Source organism: Eptesicus fuscus, chromosome 8 (assembly GCF_027574615.1).
Source record: "Eptesicus fuscus isolate TK198812 chromosome 8, DD_ASM_mEF_20220401, whole genome shotgun sequence".
Classification (NCBI taxonomy): Eukaryota; Metazoa; Chordata; class Mammalia; order Chiroptera; family Vespertilionidae; genus Eptesicus; species Eptesicus fuscus.
In genome coordinates, this window is record NC_072480.1 from 44643566 (window position 1) to 44659322 (window position 15757).

General features: G+C 41.2%; 1 pseudogene; it reads right to left on the minus strand.

The window, feature by feature from the left end:
• Positions 1-5156: 5156 nt before the first annotated feature.
• The window catches only part of LOC114232428 (high mobility group protein B1-like), a 29992-nt pseudogene continuing 19391 nt past the window's right edge, over positions 5157-15757 (minus strand).

A 15757-nucleotide genomic window follows, 5' to 3' on the forward strand; every position in this document is an offset into this window, starting at 1 on the left:
CAGCCTGCACACTCTCCAATCTGGGACCCCTCAAGGGATGTCCGACTGCCCGTTTAGGCCCGATCCTACCAGTAGGATCAAACCTAAACGGGCAGTCAGACATCCCTCTCACAATCCAGGACTGCTGGCTCCCAACTGCTCACCTGCCTGCCTTCCTGATTGCCCCTAACTGCTTCTGCCTGCCAGCCTGATCACCCCTTAACCACTCCCCTGCCAGCCTGATTGATGTGTAACTGCTCCCCTGCCAGCCTGTTTGCCCCTAACTGCCCTCCCATGCAGGCCTGGGTCGCCCCCCTCCCCCCAACTGCCCTTCCCTACAGGCTCAGTTGCCCCCAACTTCCCTCCTCTGCAGGCCTGGTCCCTCCCAACTGCCCTCCCCTGCAGTCTCGGTTGCCCCCAACTTCCCTCCTCTGCTAGCCTGGTCACCCCTAACTGCCCTCCCCTGCAGACTTGATCACCCCCAACTACCCTTCCATGCAGACCTGGTCCCTCCCAACTGCCCTCCCCTGCTGGCCATCTTGTGGCGGCCATCTTGTGTCCACATGGGGCAGCCATCTTGTGTGTTGAAGTGATAGTCAATTTGCATATTACTTTTTTATTAGAAAGGATAGAGGCCTGGTACACAGGTGAGGGCTGGCTGGTTTTCCTTGAAGGGTGTTCTGGATCAGGGTGGGGGTTCCCTTGGGGCATGGGGCAGCCTCGGCGAGGGGCCTGTGGTGGTTTTCAGGCCAGTCACACCCCCAGCAACCCAAGTGGAGGCCCTGGTATCTGGGATTTATTATCTTATATAATTGAAACTTTGTACCCTTGAGCGGAGGCCAGGGCTGGCCAGGAAGCTTGGCTTCCTCCATCGCTGGGGCAACCCAAACCTCCTGCTCTCTCCAGCTCCGTGGCTGCTACCATTTTTGTTGGGATTTATTTATCTTCTATAATTGAAACTTTGTAGCCTTGAGTGGAGGCCAGGGCCAGCCAGAACGGGTGGGAAGCTTGGCTTCCTCCATTGCTGGGTAAAGCCAAGCCTCCTGCTCACTCTGTGGCCACAGCCATCTTTGTTGGGTTAATTTGCATACTCACTCCTGATTGGATGGTGGGCGTGGCTTGTGGGTGTAGCAGAGGTATGGGCAATTTGCATGTTTCTCTTTTATTAGTGTAGACTTTACTTGTTTTCCATCATGATACTGTAAACATTGGGAGTCCAGTAATAGGGCTAGGAACTGTTTTGACTTAGTTGTTGGTTGTGAGGCTGCCTTTGTCACCTTTTATCCTGAAGTGCAGAGTTTCCAGTAAGGTAACCGCTCCAAGTTGACCAATGGTCAGCCTCTTCTCATGAGCAGGAGGGTCTTACGTGAGCCCTGGTTTAAAGTAGTTTGGGTCTTGTCCCCTCTCTTATATGGAGATATTTTAATCCTCATTGTACCCTTAAAATTAAGTTCCCCTTTTCTACCACTTACCTTCTGTCCAGCAGTTCATGAAGTTGAAATTTAAGGTCCACTATTTTTGTTTTATATTTGATCCACTGATACATGAAAATTATTCTGAACCCAATTTTGTCTCATTATTTTTACCTGTTACTATTTAATCTGTCATTTGTTTTAAGCAAGAGATCTGGGTTAAGGTAGGAACTCAGAAATCTGTAGGTTGGAAGTCAGGGATTGAACTTGGGCAATGACTTTTCACTACAATGCTTTAATACAACCAACTACTAGTAGTTCCAAAGATAGCATTTCCTTGGAAATACCTCCCTAAGGTAGACTGACATAGAGGGTATTTTGAGCCAGGAGTAACTTTCCAAGTGACATTGGAGGTCCATATTAAGATGTTTTTATGTTCTTGTTAGAGTAAAATACTGTATTTGCAAATAAGGCATTATAATAAATATCCAAAATTCTCTATAGCAATATATGTAGCACACATACTAAATACTGAAATAAATAGCATGGCTTCTGTGCACACAAATTCATGAATGTACCCCTCCTTCCCCAGTACTTCTGAGTCCTTTTAAGGCACAGAGAATGTCTTACTTGTCATTGTCTTCACTGGCAATTTGCATCTAGTACCAGTAGATGCTCAAAATATATTTGTAGAATGCATTATTTATTGAATGAATATTTAATGTTGTTTGAATGGATGAACTGTAAGAAAGAATAGATGAATGAATTGATGACTGTATTTACATGCAACACTTTGCAAGATAATTGACACCTTACTATGTGTATTTAGGAAAAAAACATGGTAAGTTTCCTTTGGGATATGTATTTCATATTTGGCTTTTTCTATCCCCGGGTTTTGGAAGAATGGAGCTACACATAAATGCCATTAAAAAAAATCTAGCTGCCGGGCAATTTTTGTTACTACTGAGTTGAAAGGATCAACCAAATTCTATAATTTTTTTTTCTGGATTTATCTGTTTAACTAATCTGAATACATAGACTGACAAAAAGAACTTGATGTTATTTTCCTGTACATAGATTTAGTACATTGGTATTTGTTATAACATGAACTGATCTGCTATAGAGTAAGTTGTTTTAAGAGTTGGATAAATAGAAATAATAAAGAGATGCCATGTAACTTTCTACCTTATGATGAATTTTTCATTATGTTTGTATATACACTCAAACCTCACAACAGCACCTCAAAAAGTCATTTTCCCCCAAAAAATTTACAGTTGGGAAAATGAAACTCAAAGAGGGGAAATGACATGTTTACTGTCATTTATTTCGGACAGTCTCCTGGGTAGGAATGATTCAATGATAACAAAGATAATCATTGGCTTAGAAGAATTTACAGTCTTGAGATGTGGGGAGGATAAATAAAGAGGTAAACACTACAGAGAATGAAACTTAATACATGCCCAGGTGCTGGAAACACATGGGGTGTGTATTTCTATAAATTGTCCAGGAGTCAGTGGAACCTGAACCAGAGCTATGGTTAGTGAAGGCTACCATAGCAAGCCTTTCTCTCCTTTATCCTTGATTCTTCTCTTAAACCTCGTGGAAGTGGGTTAACAAAGTTAATATGACATTAAACTTCAAAGCAATTAAACTTCAACTGAAGAAAAGAACTGGGTCTTTACAATGTTGCATTTTGGTATTAGATATTTTGAGAGGTTACAGAATGAAATGGGGAATGGGCAAGGAGGGACAAGAGAGCAGGGCCCTCTTAGCAGCAGTACTAATAAACAATTGACTTCAAACTCTAGACTTATTCATCTAATGATTAACTCAGGAAAATCCATCCAATCTTCCAACACACACAAAGCACACACACAAGATTTTGTGACCAAGCAAGGGTGAGGTGCATACTTAATATTTCCTTAAAAGCAAGTCGCTGATTTTGAAGATTTTATTTTTATTCATAATTCACAGTAACTTGCTTAGACTAGAGAGGATTTTGCTTACCAAGATCCATGGACTGGGAATAGAACATTCACTATAATGAAATTCTAGACAACAGAAAGTGGATGTACTGTGGAGTTCTTTGGTAATGAGATTTGAAAATAGAGTTTTATCAGCAGACTAATATTAGAATATTACTGCATAATGTCTGACCTTTGTTTCTTGGAGCCCCAGAGCTTCTTCCCCTTGTCTATTTCCATTTCTAATATCCTGAAGTCATTTCCTGTGTGCCAATTTTATAATTGTCCTACTGTTTAACTGTTCTGTCCATATGCAACCTCAAATGTATGTTCTTTCATCATTAATTTGGAAAGGCAGTGTTAAAGTTAATTTTAGGGTAATTTAAATTCCAGTGATCAATTTTCTAGTGTCTTGGCCACCAGCCTTTTTTTTTTTTTTTCTGGTTTCCGCTCTTCCCATTTTATTTGAGGAAATAAAAGTTTCTTGATGTATTAATATTTCCAGCACCACTCTTTTTAATCTTGTACCTAATTCCCCATATGTGGATGCTGTGATGATTGTCGTATCTTTCTATTTTCTCCCTTTAAGTCATGCTGAAGTTTTTGTCATGTCTCAAGAATATGGGTTTTCAGTAAAAATAAATAAATGTTATATAAGATTTCCAACTTCCATCAAATATTTAGTATTTTATTTATGAGCCTATGGATTCCTTTTCTACATAATATAAAAGTTACTTGATATCATCTTTTTTTCATAAGAATTATAATTTCTTCATCAACTTGTCAAAAGCTATATAAACATACAAAAACATTTGGTGTTCAGGGGACCAGGCTTAAACTTGGGGATATATATTTAGAATAATATATGTTTTAAAATAAGTTTATTGAAGTATAAGTTACATACTATACAGCACACATTTGAAAATAAAGTCAGTGAGTTTTGGTAAATATATCAAGTCATGCAATCACCACTATAGTTAAAATTTAGAACACATTCATCATCCCCAAAGTGGTCCCATATCCCTTTGGCAGTCAAACTTCATACCTCATCCACAAACCCTGAAACCTGTCAACATTCTTTTTTTAAAATATATTTTTATTGATTTCAGAGAGGAAGGGAGAGGGAGAGAGAGATAGAAACATCAATGATGAGAGAGAATCATTGATTGGCTGCCTCCTGCATGCCTCACACTGGGGACAGAGCCCGCAACCCAGGCATGTGCCCTTGACCGGAATCAAACCCAGGATCCTTCAGTCCACAGGCTGATACTCTATATCCACTGAACCAAACCAGCTAGGGCAACATTCTTTTTTTTTCCCCTATAGTTTTATCTTTTTTTATAATGTCATATATTTTAAATTATTCAGTATTAACACCCTTCTAGCATGGTTTCCAAGGTTTTATTCTCTAGGATCACTAGTTCCTTGTACAGATCAATAACTATGGAGAAAAGTAATAGAACATTTTGCTGAAGGTGCATATTGTTTTTACATATGTGAGCAGACATTTTTTTTTTTTTCTCATTTCAATTTTTTTCTTTAAAAGGAGTGAGTTGCCCTATCTGGTTTGGCTCAGTGGACAGAGTGTCGGCTTGCATGTTCCCAGGTTGAATTCTTGTCCAGGGCACATGCCCAGATTGTGGGCTTGACCCAGTAGAGGTTGTGCAGGAGGCAGCCAATCAGTGATTTTCTCTCATCTTTGATGTTTCTATCTCTCTCCCCCTTTCCCTTCCTCTCTGACAAAAAAAAAAAAGTGTGAATTGTGTTGGGGGGAGGGGTTTAAATGCTTTATAGACAAGAAAAAAAAACTGCATTACAACCAACTTACTTATCATCATCACCTTCATCTTCATAATCTTCATCTTTGTCCTCATCCTCTTCATCTTCCTCCTCTTCTTTTTTTAAAAAAAACATATTTTATTGATTTTTTACAAAGAGGAAGGGAGAAGGATAGAGAACTATTAATATTGATGAGAGAGAAACATTGATCAGCTGCCTCCTGCACACAAGGGGATGTGCCCACAACCAAGGTACATGCCCTTGACCAGAATTGAACCTGGGACCTTTCAGTCTGCAGGCCGGTGCTCTATCCACTGAGCCAAACTGGTTAGGGCTCCCCTTCCTTCTTTTTCTTGCCTTTTTCAAACTTGACAACTCCCTTTTTGGCCACATCAGACTTTCCTTTAGCTTGGTATGCAGCAGTATCCTTTTCATATTTCTCCTTCAGCTTAGCTACCTTCTTTTGATGAGGCTACTTGTCATCTGCAGCAAGGTTATTCCACATCTCTCCCAGTTTCTTTGAAATGTCACCAATGGATAGGCCAGGATGCTCTCCTTTGATTTTTGGGCGATAGAACAAAACCAAGAGGCTAAAGGAGGCATCTAGGCTACATTGGGATCCTGTAATTTCCTTTTTGTTTTCCCTTTATGAGGAATATAGGTTTTCATTTCTCTCTTGTAACAGACCTTGTCTGCCTTTGCCATCTCTTCAAATTTTCCTTTCTCCTTAGCAGATATGGTCTTCCACCGCTCTGACCACTTCTTAGAAATCTCTGAGAAGTTGACTGAAGCATCTGGGTGTTTCTTCTTGTGGTCCTCCCAGCAAGTTTGCACAAAGAAAGCATGCAATGATGTTTTGCCTCTTGGCTTCTTATGATCTCTCTTGCCTATGTTTAATTACTTTTTCTCAGTGAGCACAAGGTCACCCAGTGCCCAGCTGGCTCGCACTTACCCTGGCGCTGTCTCTATGTACTGAAATGGCTGTGTCTGTCAGTTGGCTTTTATGTAAGGATCTGTATATACAAATATATGCTACATTTATTTATAGACCTAAAAATAGAGACCCACATATGTATTTGATTTATTCTTGAAATAATCTTGTCAGTTCACTTCAGCAAAAGTTGGTGGTGTAAAACATTGTTCTAGTCTTGTACAGGATAAAAAGAGAAACAAATCACAATGTTTGTTCTATTGAATTTTGGTATCAACATAATTATAGAAGTCAAAATGTAGATATAACAATGTAGGAAAAGGAAAGTGTATGGGGTAGGTAGAATTTTTTTTGAGATATTAACAAAGGTTTCACTAAAATTATGGCTTTGAATAGATGGGCCTTGGTGGATGGGTAAAAGTTTGGTGGGTGGAGATGGAGAAGATTGCTAAGCCAGGGAGAGAAAACGACATGAGAAAGCTAGAAGGAATTTAAAAAGCAGAGAACACTGTGTGGACAAGCTTGGCTCAATAAATATTTGTTGAGTGAATGAAATGTTAATGTCCTATTCTATATAATAAAAGCCTAATATGCTAAGTGTCCAGTCGTCTGGTCATCCATTCAACCAATCAAAGTGTAATATGCTAATGATATGCTATGGCCGCTCAACCACTCACTATGATGTGCACTGACTACCAGGGGGCAGTTGACCAGTCGCTATGATGTGCAATGACCACCAGGGGGCAGACACTCTGACTGGTATGTTAGCTTGCTACTGGGGTCTGGCTGATTGAGACTGAGTGAGATGGGCTGGACATGCCCTGGAGCCTTCCTGTGGTCCCTCCCTGGCTGGCCAACCTCCTGCATTCCTCCATGGCCCTGATTGTGCACCTGTGGGGTCCATCGGCCTGGCCTGTGCCCTCTCGCAATCCAGGACCCCTCAGGGGATATCAGAGAGCCAGTTTCAGCCCAATCCCACAGGCCAGGCCAAGGGACCCCACTAGTACATGAATTCGTGCACCGGACATCTAGTTTATTTATAAGCAAGTGCTGGTAAAGTGAACTTTACATGGGGTTGTAGTTAATCATGTATGTTGGATGGATTGTGTGGAAAATAGAATTGTAAGAAACCTCACTTCACTGCCTGCCCCTGCAGCCCCTGCACTGTGTCTGAGGCCTCCCTGGTCACACCTCTTCACTTGCCTGTTAACTGATTTTTCATCTTCAAGGTTCAGTTTCATTTTATCTTCTAAAGAAGCTTTCCTTGATTTTCCTCCCCAGTCAGAGTTATATGCTCCTTCTCTGTCTACTTTAACATAGTATTTATATTGAAAACATTGAGTTATGTGTTGGTCTTCACCACTAAACTATGAAAAATTCAAGGATAAAAATTTTGTTTTACTGGTCTTTGCATAACCCGTTTGTAGATCTAATAGGTGCTCAATGCTAGTTTAAGGAATTAAACATTTTAAATTGAGTATTGGATTGATAATTTTCTCTCTTGCCTTTTATGTTATTCCTTTTTTCATTCTCAGTATCATCCTATATAATAAAAGCCTAATATGCAAATTGACTGAACAGCTGAACGACCAGTGGAAGGACCGGTTGCTATGATCAGGGGGCAGATGCTCAATGCAAGAGCTACCCCCAGCCTGCAGGCCGCAGGCCAGCCAAGGCGGGTGCCAGTAGGGGTCCCCTGATCGCCCTGCCAGTTGTCTCGCAGAGGGAGGTGACTGGCGGCAGTGGGGGACAGGGCTGGTGAGCGGGCAGCACCAGGTCAGCCAAGGCAGGTGCAAGCAGGGGGCTGCTGATCACCCTACTGGTCACCCCACAGATTGGCCCTGATCACCAACCAGGCCTAGGGACCCTATCTGTGCATGAATTTCATGCACTGAGCCTCTAGTAAGTTATAATTCTTTACCTATAGCTGGGACTGAAGTGCCCATACACATTTTACGACTCTGTTTATGTTCTCCCATGTTCCCTCAGCCCACCATGACCTTTTGCTATGTCTCCAGAGACCTGAATCCTAGACATCTTTCTTGTTCAAGCTCCAAGGCCTCCTTTATCAGACGTACTTCTCTGAATGCCCCCCGCCCCCCCCATAAGGGAGTGTTCTTCCTGCTCTGAATTCCATGATGGTTTTCTATACTACTCACATGGACTTTTCTATTTTTTAGACCCTAGCTGGAGGTAGAATCTGCATTTCATGTATCTTCAAAGGTCTACGAGGTGCTCTCAGAATAGACACACATTCCAGATGTAGCCAACGTATTTATTTTATTTTTTTATTGAGCACTGACTATTTGTGAGACACTATGTTGACTGCAAGTTATTCAATAAATATTTACTAAACAAATGTTTCACTCATACCTTGCTTGGGGAAAAACTGCAGTGACACAGTGTGGGTAAAATCGAATTTGGAGGCAGAGATATAAAAAAATAAGAAGGAATAAATAAGAAATATATCCTCTAGCAAATTATAGAATTTCACATAACCATTTGAAACCTTGCTTTGTTTTTTAAAATCTCCACAAAATCTAGCAAGTCTGAAAAGCAGTTTGAAAAAATGATACCCTGGAAGAAACAAACGTTTCCTCAGCATGGAAGGAGTTTTAAAGAGTTCTGTCGTTTCTTTCACAGTTATGAACTTGTCTTTCCAGTAATTCCATAGTGACTAATTTTATATTGAAGCTAACCACTTAACGTTAAATGTGTTTGGTGCTGCAGATCAAGTATAGACTAGGAAGCTTTGAATGGAAAGTAATAACAATAAGTAACAATAAGTAGTAACAATAAGAAAGAAAAATGAAATCTACTTGGAGCTACTTTCTTTGATGTAAACAACCAGCTTTTATGATTTCAGTGGCTTTTTTTCCCTTTCATTTTCAAAAGCATTCACTTTGGCCAGAATTTTCTGTCTTTTTCTTGATATACTTGGAGACCTCAGCTAACTCACCAGCTCTTACTCTCACCAACTTCCTCTAGCTCCTTCTCTGCAAAGCTGAATGTGTTTGAAAACCTTAGCATAGCATATCCAAATGGACTCTGCATCCAAGGCAAAGGGCTTTCATGTTAATTTGTACCAGCATTTAAACATTAAATATAAATATTTCCTTTTAAAATCATTAAATGTTAATCAAGTGTTTGAAGGAATAACATTTTAGAGTTTGTGCCTGTGTGTTAACCAGGGTGCCTACCCACTCTGAAGCATGTGGTGTACCCACTGTCCAGATGAAGGCACTGAGTAGAAGCTCTCCCAGGATGAATAAGCAAAGCCCTGGAGAAAGTGATCATTCGGGGGCCAATTCACTTTGGTGCAGCAATAATAATGCTCTTATCAATAGTCAATGAAGGAATGGTGATACCTTGGGTGGCAGGAGTCTTCACTTAATGACTCAATTTTTCCCTCTTTTCTAGGAGACACTGCAAAACCACTCTTTGTATAATCCTTCTCCAGGAACAGTGAGTAGATAGATTCATTATTGTGTTCTCATTAACTTGTCTAATATTTTTCTGTCCTTTTAGCCAATGCATACTTCCTTCCTCTGCTTTCCCCAATCCTCTCAAAAATTGAAGACATCTCCTACATCAAGTATTTACTCTTTTGGTTTTGTTTTGATTGCTCATGTTCCTTCTACTCACTAAGCTCATTTTTTAAAAGGCAGAGAACACAGGGGAAATTTCATCGAGCTCATCAATGTTGACAAAACAGAAATGTCAGCACCTCATCATTAGTTTTATGTCATATATCTTTGAAAAATTTCTTTCCTGCCAGAGGAGGCCATCGGATGCGGGAAAATTGCAGAGTGAGCTTGGCTTATGCTGTGGATGTGCTTCCCAGAACGCAGGTTCCAGCACAGGGAAAGTTCAATGAATGTTGAATGAATAAATAAATAAAGATAGAGAGAATGAGAGTCAGCCCTACTGAACGTACATGATGGCAATTCATAGTTTATAACAGAATCTAGGATTGTAAATGCAATTATAATCTGGCAGGCTGTATCCTGATTATGTTAATATGGTCTTAGCAACAGTGGTTTGAAGGTAGAGTTTGTTCTAAACATGTAGTCAACTGGAAATAGGATTCTCAATAAAAAGCTGTTCTGTGATTTTGAATCTCTTTTCTACAATCTTCTTTATAAACTATTCTATGTATGTTTTTTTTGTAAGCCTCTTTCATAAGTAGGTTAGAAATATATTGTAAATAATAAGCTGAAGACACAGGAAGAATACTAGTATGTACAGAAACAATGCCTTTTACATAGTGAAATGATTACTACAGTCAAATTAACATGTCATCTCCTTACATAGTTAAAAAATATATATCCAGTATTCAATATGGTATTATTAACTATAGTCATCATGCTGTATATTACATTATCTTATGATTCTATTTGTATGAAAAATTAGAAAAGGCAAAACTATAATGTCAGAAAATGGATCACTGGTTGCCAGGGCCAGGAACCAGCGGAAGGGATTGACTACAAAGAAATACTATATTTGAACTTTTTGGGGTGATGGAAGTGTTCAACATGATTGTAGTGGTGGTGACAGCCTTATATATATATTTAAGGCTGTACACCTAAAATTAGTAAATTTTATTATCTGTTAATTCCATGCCAATTAAAAACAAAACAAACAAACAAGTCTATCTTTGTTGTTGGGTAAAATAAGGAAAAAGAAACGTTGCCTTTTGAGGTTGGCCCTAGAGGAGAAGCTAATGGCGGAGCTGTTAAAGATGACTATCCTTAACCGCTGCCATCAGCCCTTGGGGTTATTTGCTACCCCATTATAGCTGCCAGGGACACGGCTTACCCTTTGACTTTCTGTTCCATATTTAGAGATAGGGCTTTGCTTTTGTTTCGCTATAGCTTAACTGGGACATGGCTGAATATTTTTCTATATTCAGGAGTACAAAGGAAAACAATGATAGAGAATACGATGACTCTTTAAAATAATCCATCTTGCATTTTGTTCTCTACATCAGATTGGCAAACATTTGTTATAAAGGGCTAGGTAGTAAATATTTTAGGCATATGGGCCAAACTATCTCTGTTGCAACTGCTCAACTCTGCAGTTGTAGTGTGAAAGCAGTAACTTAATGAACTGTGTTCCAATAGAGTTTTTTAAAAATATTTTTTATTGATTTTTTTACAGAGAGGAAGGGAGAAGGATAGAGAGTTAGAAACATCGATGAGCTGCCTCCTGCACACCCCCCACTGGGGATGTGCCCACAACCAAGGTACATGCCCTTGACCGGAATCGAACCCAGAACCCTTCAGTTCGCAGGCCAATGCTCTAGCCACTGAGCCAAACTGGCTAGGGCCCAATAGAGTTTTACAAAGTCAGGCAAGGTCAAATTTTGCTTACAGGCCATAGTTTTAAGACCCTGCTCTAGATTGCCAGATCTGGTCCATTCTCATGGGCAAGGTAAGGTCTTGACAAGTTCTCTACCTCACTAGCTCCATCACCCAAGAGTTCCCTTTGGATATTGGCATCCCTCAACCTCCAGATGAATGAGAACGGTTAAGGATAGTCATCTTTAACTCTGATGGTTTTGTTTTGTCTGAGGTTCTTCCTCTCACTTGGTTCAATGACATCAAACATTACCTGCCCCTTCAAGGGCTACTCACCCTCTGATGTCTAAAGTTGGCCCTATCTTTTTCCAAAAAAATCATAATCTTGTCAGATGATGCAAGAATTGCAACATCATTGTAAGACACAAGTTCATCTAGTTAAGAACCAGAGATGCATTTCCTCATGAAATTTCTGGAAATATAATACAATTATCACTGTTACTATTGGACTTGTTGTTTATTCAAGGCCGAGCTTGCACATATGGGCAAATATTTGCTTTGGGTTTCTCAGTGAACCTTGCATAATGCAGAAATAGTTTATTGCTCAGGTCAGAAGCATGTATTGGTACAGAGGATTGAAAGGGGCTAGATTAAGGGTGGGGAATGGGAGTATATACATCATCTCAATATACTGGGGTGGGCAAAAATAAATTTACAGCTGTGAATACGCAGAACAGAGCATTTATTCTTGTATTATTACTTATCAACTATTGTATTATTTTCCATACTGTAAACCTACTTTTGCCCCCCCCCCCATTCATATTCCACCTACATTCCTACATGGGCCTTTCATACACAAAGTTAGCTCTAAAAAGATCTCTTCTTTAGCAAAACAAATCAAGAAGCCTGATTTGCCTCTGGTTTTACTCTAAGCTATTACTCCATGTCAAAAGTTTGAGTCAATTTGGGATGAGAGCCTCTAACTCCTCTTTATGCTTCTTGATGTTAAGAGTGACTTGACTATTATGATGTTCAGATGACTTTTAGTTCCTGAAGTTGGTACATGTACCCCAATCCTATTGCAGACAGGTGGTCGTTGGGTTAGCACATTGGAGGTTGTGTGCCCTGCCAGTGTCGCTGGATCTATGTGTCCCCTGTGGTCCCTTGGTTCTGCCTGTCGGATATCTCCTGTGTCCTTTGACATATCTCTGTTATTGTGATTTTTGTTGTTGTGTTTTGGGACTTTCTTAGTCTCTGACATTACAAAATGCACCAGACTTATCTTATATATTACTAGAGGCCTGGTGCATGAAATTCGTGCATGGGGGTGTGTGTCCCTCAGCCCAGCCTGCACCTTCTCCAATCTGGGACCCCTTGAGGGATGTTCGACTGCCCTCTCACAATCCAGGACTGCTGGCTCCCAACTGCGCACCTGCCTGTCTTCCTGATTGCCCCTGACTGCTTCTGCCTGCCAGCCTGATCACGCCCTAAACACTCCCCTGCCAGCCTGATTGATGCCTAACTGCTCCCCTGCCAGTCTGTTTGCCCCTAACTGCCCTCCCCTGCAGGCCTGGTCACCCCTAACTTCCCACCCCTGCAGGCCTGGTCACCCTTAACTTCCCCCCCCCCCCGCAGGCCTGGGACCCCCCCAACTGCCCTTCCTTGTAGGCCTGGTCACTCCCAACTTCCCTCCTCTGCTGGCCTGGTCACCCCTAACTGCCCTCCCCTTCAGGCTTGATCGCCCCCAACTGCCCTCCCTTGCAGGCCTGGTCCCTCCCAACAGCCCTCCCCTGCTGGCTATCTTGTGGCGGCCATCTTGTGTCCACATGGGGGCAGCCATCTTTTACCACATGGGGGCAGCCATCTTGTGTTGGAGTGACAGTCAATTTGCATATTACTCTTTTATTAGATAGGATAGAGGCCTGGTGCATGGGTGGGGGCCAGCTGGTTTGCCCTGAAGGGTGTCCTGGATCAGGGTGGGGGTTTCTTGGGGCATGGGGCAATCTGGGTGAGGGGCCTGTGGTGGTTTGCTGGCTGGCCATGACCCCTAGTGACCCAAGCGGAGGCCCTGGTATCTGGGATTTATTTATCTTCTATAATTGAAACTTTGTAGCCTGAGCAGAGACCAAGGCAGGCCAGGGCTGCAGAAGCTTGGCTTCCTCCATCGCTGGGGGCAACTCAAGCCTCCTGCTCTCTCCAGCTCTGTGGCTGCCACCATTTTTGTTGGGATTTATTTATCTTCTATCTTTGAAACTTTGTAGCCTTGAGTGGAGTCCAGGGCCGGCCAGGGTGTGTGGAAAGCTTGGCCTCCTCTATTGCTGGGGAAACCCAAGTCTCCTGCTCGCTCTGTGGCCACAGCCATCTTGGTTGGGTTAATTTGCATACCCGCTCCTGATTGGCTGATGGGCGTGGCTTGTGGGTGTAGCAGAGTAATGGTTAATTTGCATATTACTCTTTTATTAGATAGGATTTACTGCTTCAGTTTTTGAATCAGCCATTTCTCCAAGGAGCACTGGTTTCTTGTATTAGAGAATGTAAACCCATTGCACAAGATCTGGATAAAAGGTATGACAAACAGCATTTTTCATCTGGAATTATAAGTAAGTGGGCTTCCTCTTAAGACTTTCTGCTGAGCACTGTCTTTCCAACACCTTTGTTCAGGTGGGAGGAAGTTTTAAGGCATTTCCCAAAAGGCCATTGTCATTGAAACATTTCTCCTAGCTGTTATGAATGAGAAAGAAGGAAGACCAGGAACCCTGGAATCTCTGCAATCTTCTCCTAGCACTGACCTCTGAGTTTAGCAGGGTCACAGGTATGACAATGGATATTGAGAGCTGTTCATGAGAGAACTTGGACATGAATTCTTTAAGCTGAAGTTCTAAGTGCAATCTTCCAGGGTTTTATGTGTTAATATATGTTGTGTGCTTTTTGCACTCTCGAGAATGTAGTTTGGCTAATGATTGAATTTGCCTCCTGATTTGGTGGTTGGTATGGTACTTCTTACAGGAATGAAATAGGGGTGAAATAATATTATGGAAAAGGACCTATTGAATGTACACTAAATGGGAAAAGGGAGAACAAAAAACTGAGGAGTTTTCTGGTTAAACGTAGTTGTTGATACTTTAATAAAAATGGGGATATTAGGTATTGATGCAGGTGTTGACCACAAAGGTGAAAATGTGCATCTGAAACTCAGAAGAGAAGTTCTAGGTGAGTGGATTTCAGAGCTGTTTTTATGGGTATTAATAAATTACTTTCTTTCATGGGTCTGATGTGTGTCTTGTAAATTGTAGTATGTGTAATGGAAATAGTAATATATCGATGGATTTTACTTCAAAAAGGAGACATGAGTTGAATATGAAGATACTTTAAATAATAAAACTCAATTTAATTATTTATGGCCTTTTAGGATATATGAGTATTAAAATCAAGATCTAAGTAGCAACAACAAAAAAGATTGGTTCAATGAACAGCCAGACTACAAAGTTACAAGCATGCTAATGTGAGAATTGCTGTGATTATAGGAGCTGTTAGTAAATATAAAGTTTTAAAAAGTATAAATTACTTTTGTTTGAGAAATGTGGAAGTTATCTCAGGGTTATATTTGTGTTTCATTTATAAACTAGAGGCCCAGTGCACAAACTTTGTGCACTTGGGCGGGGGGGGGGGGGTCCCTCAGCCTGGCCTGTACCCTATCCCAGTCCGGGAGCCCTAGGGGGATGTCTGACTGACGGCTTAGGCCCACTCCCCTAAGCCAGCAGTCGGACATCCTTAGTGCTGCTGCGATGGCTCCGCCACTGCTGCTGCGCTCGCCAGCCATGAACCCAGCTTCTGGCTGAGTGGCGCTTCCCCTGTGGTAGTGCACTGACCACCAGGGGGCAGCTGCTGCATTGAGCGTCTGCCTCCTGGTGGTCAGTGCGCATCACAGCAACTGGTCTTTCTGCCCTTCGGTCAATTTGCATATTAGCCTTTTATTATACAGGATTACTTTTCTGGAGAGATATAACTCTTAATTTGAGATTATATTTTTATTTGATTTAACAGATAATAGTAGTTCATACTTTATAACAGCATCTATCAGCCCTTCTGGTATGTAATATTGAATAATTGCTGTAGGTACATCTAGGCTGATTGCTCATATCAATAAACTTACTATGAACTAGAGAGAACCAAATAAAGTCTTCTCAGTAGCAGATGTTTGAAATGTTGGAGGACAGTTTTGATATAAAGCTACAAAGGAAATAACTGAAAAATTAGAGATTTTTTTAAAAGTACAGTTAAAAATAAGTCATATATGCCCTAGCCATTTGGTTCAGTGGGTAAAGCATTAGCCCAAGGATTGAAGGGTCCTGGGTTCAATTCCAGTCAAGGGCACATGCCCAGGTTGCAGAC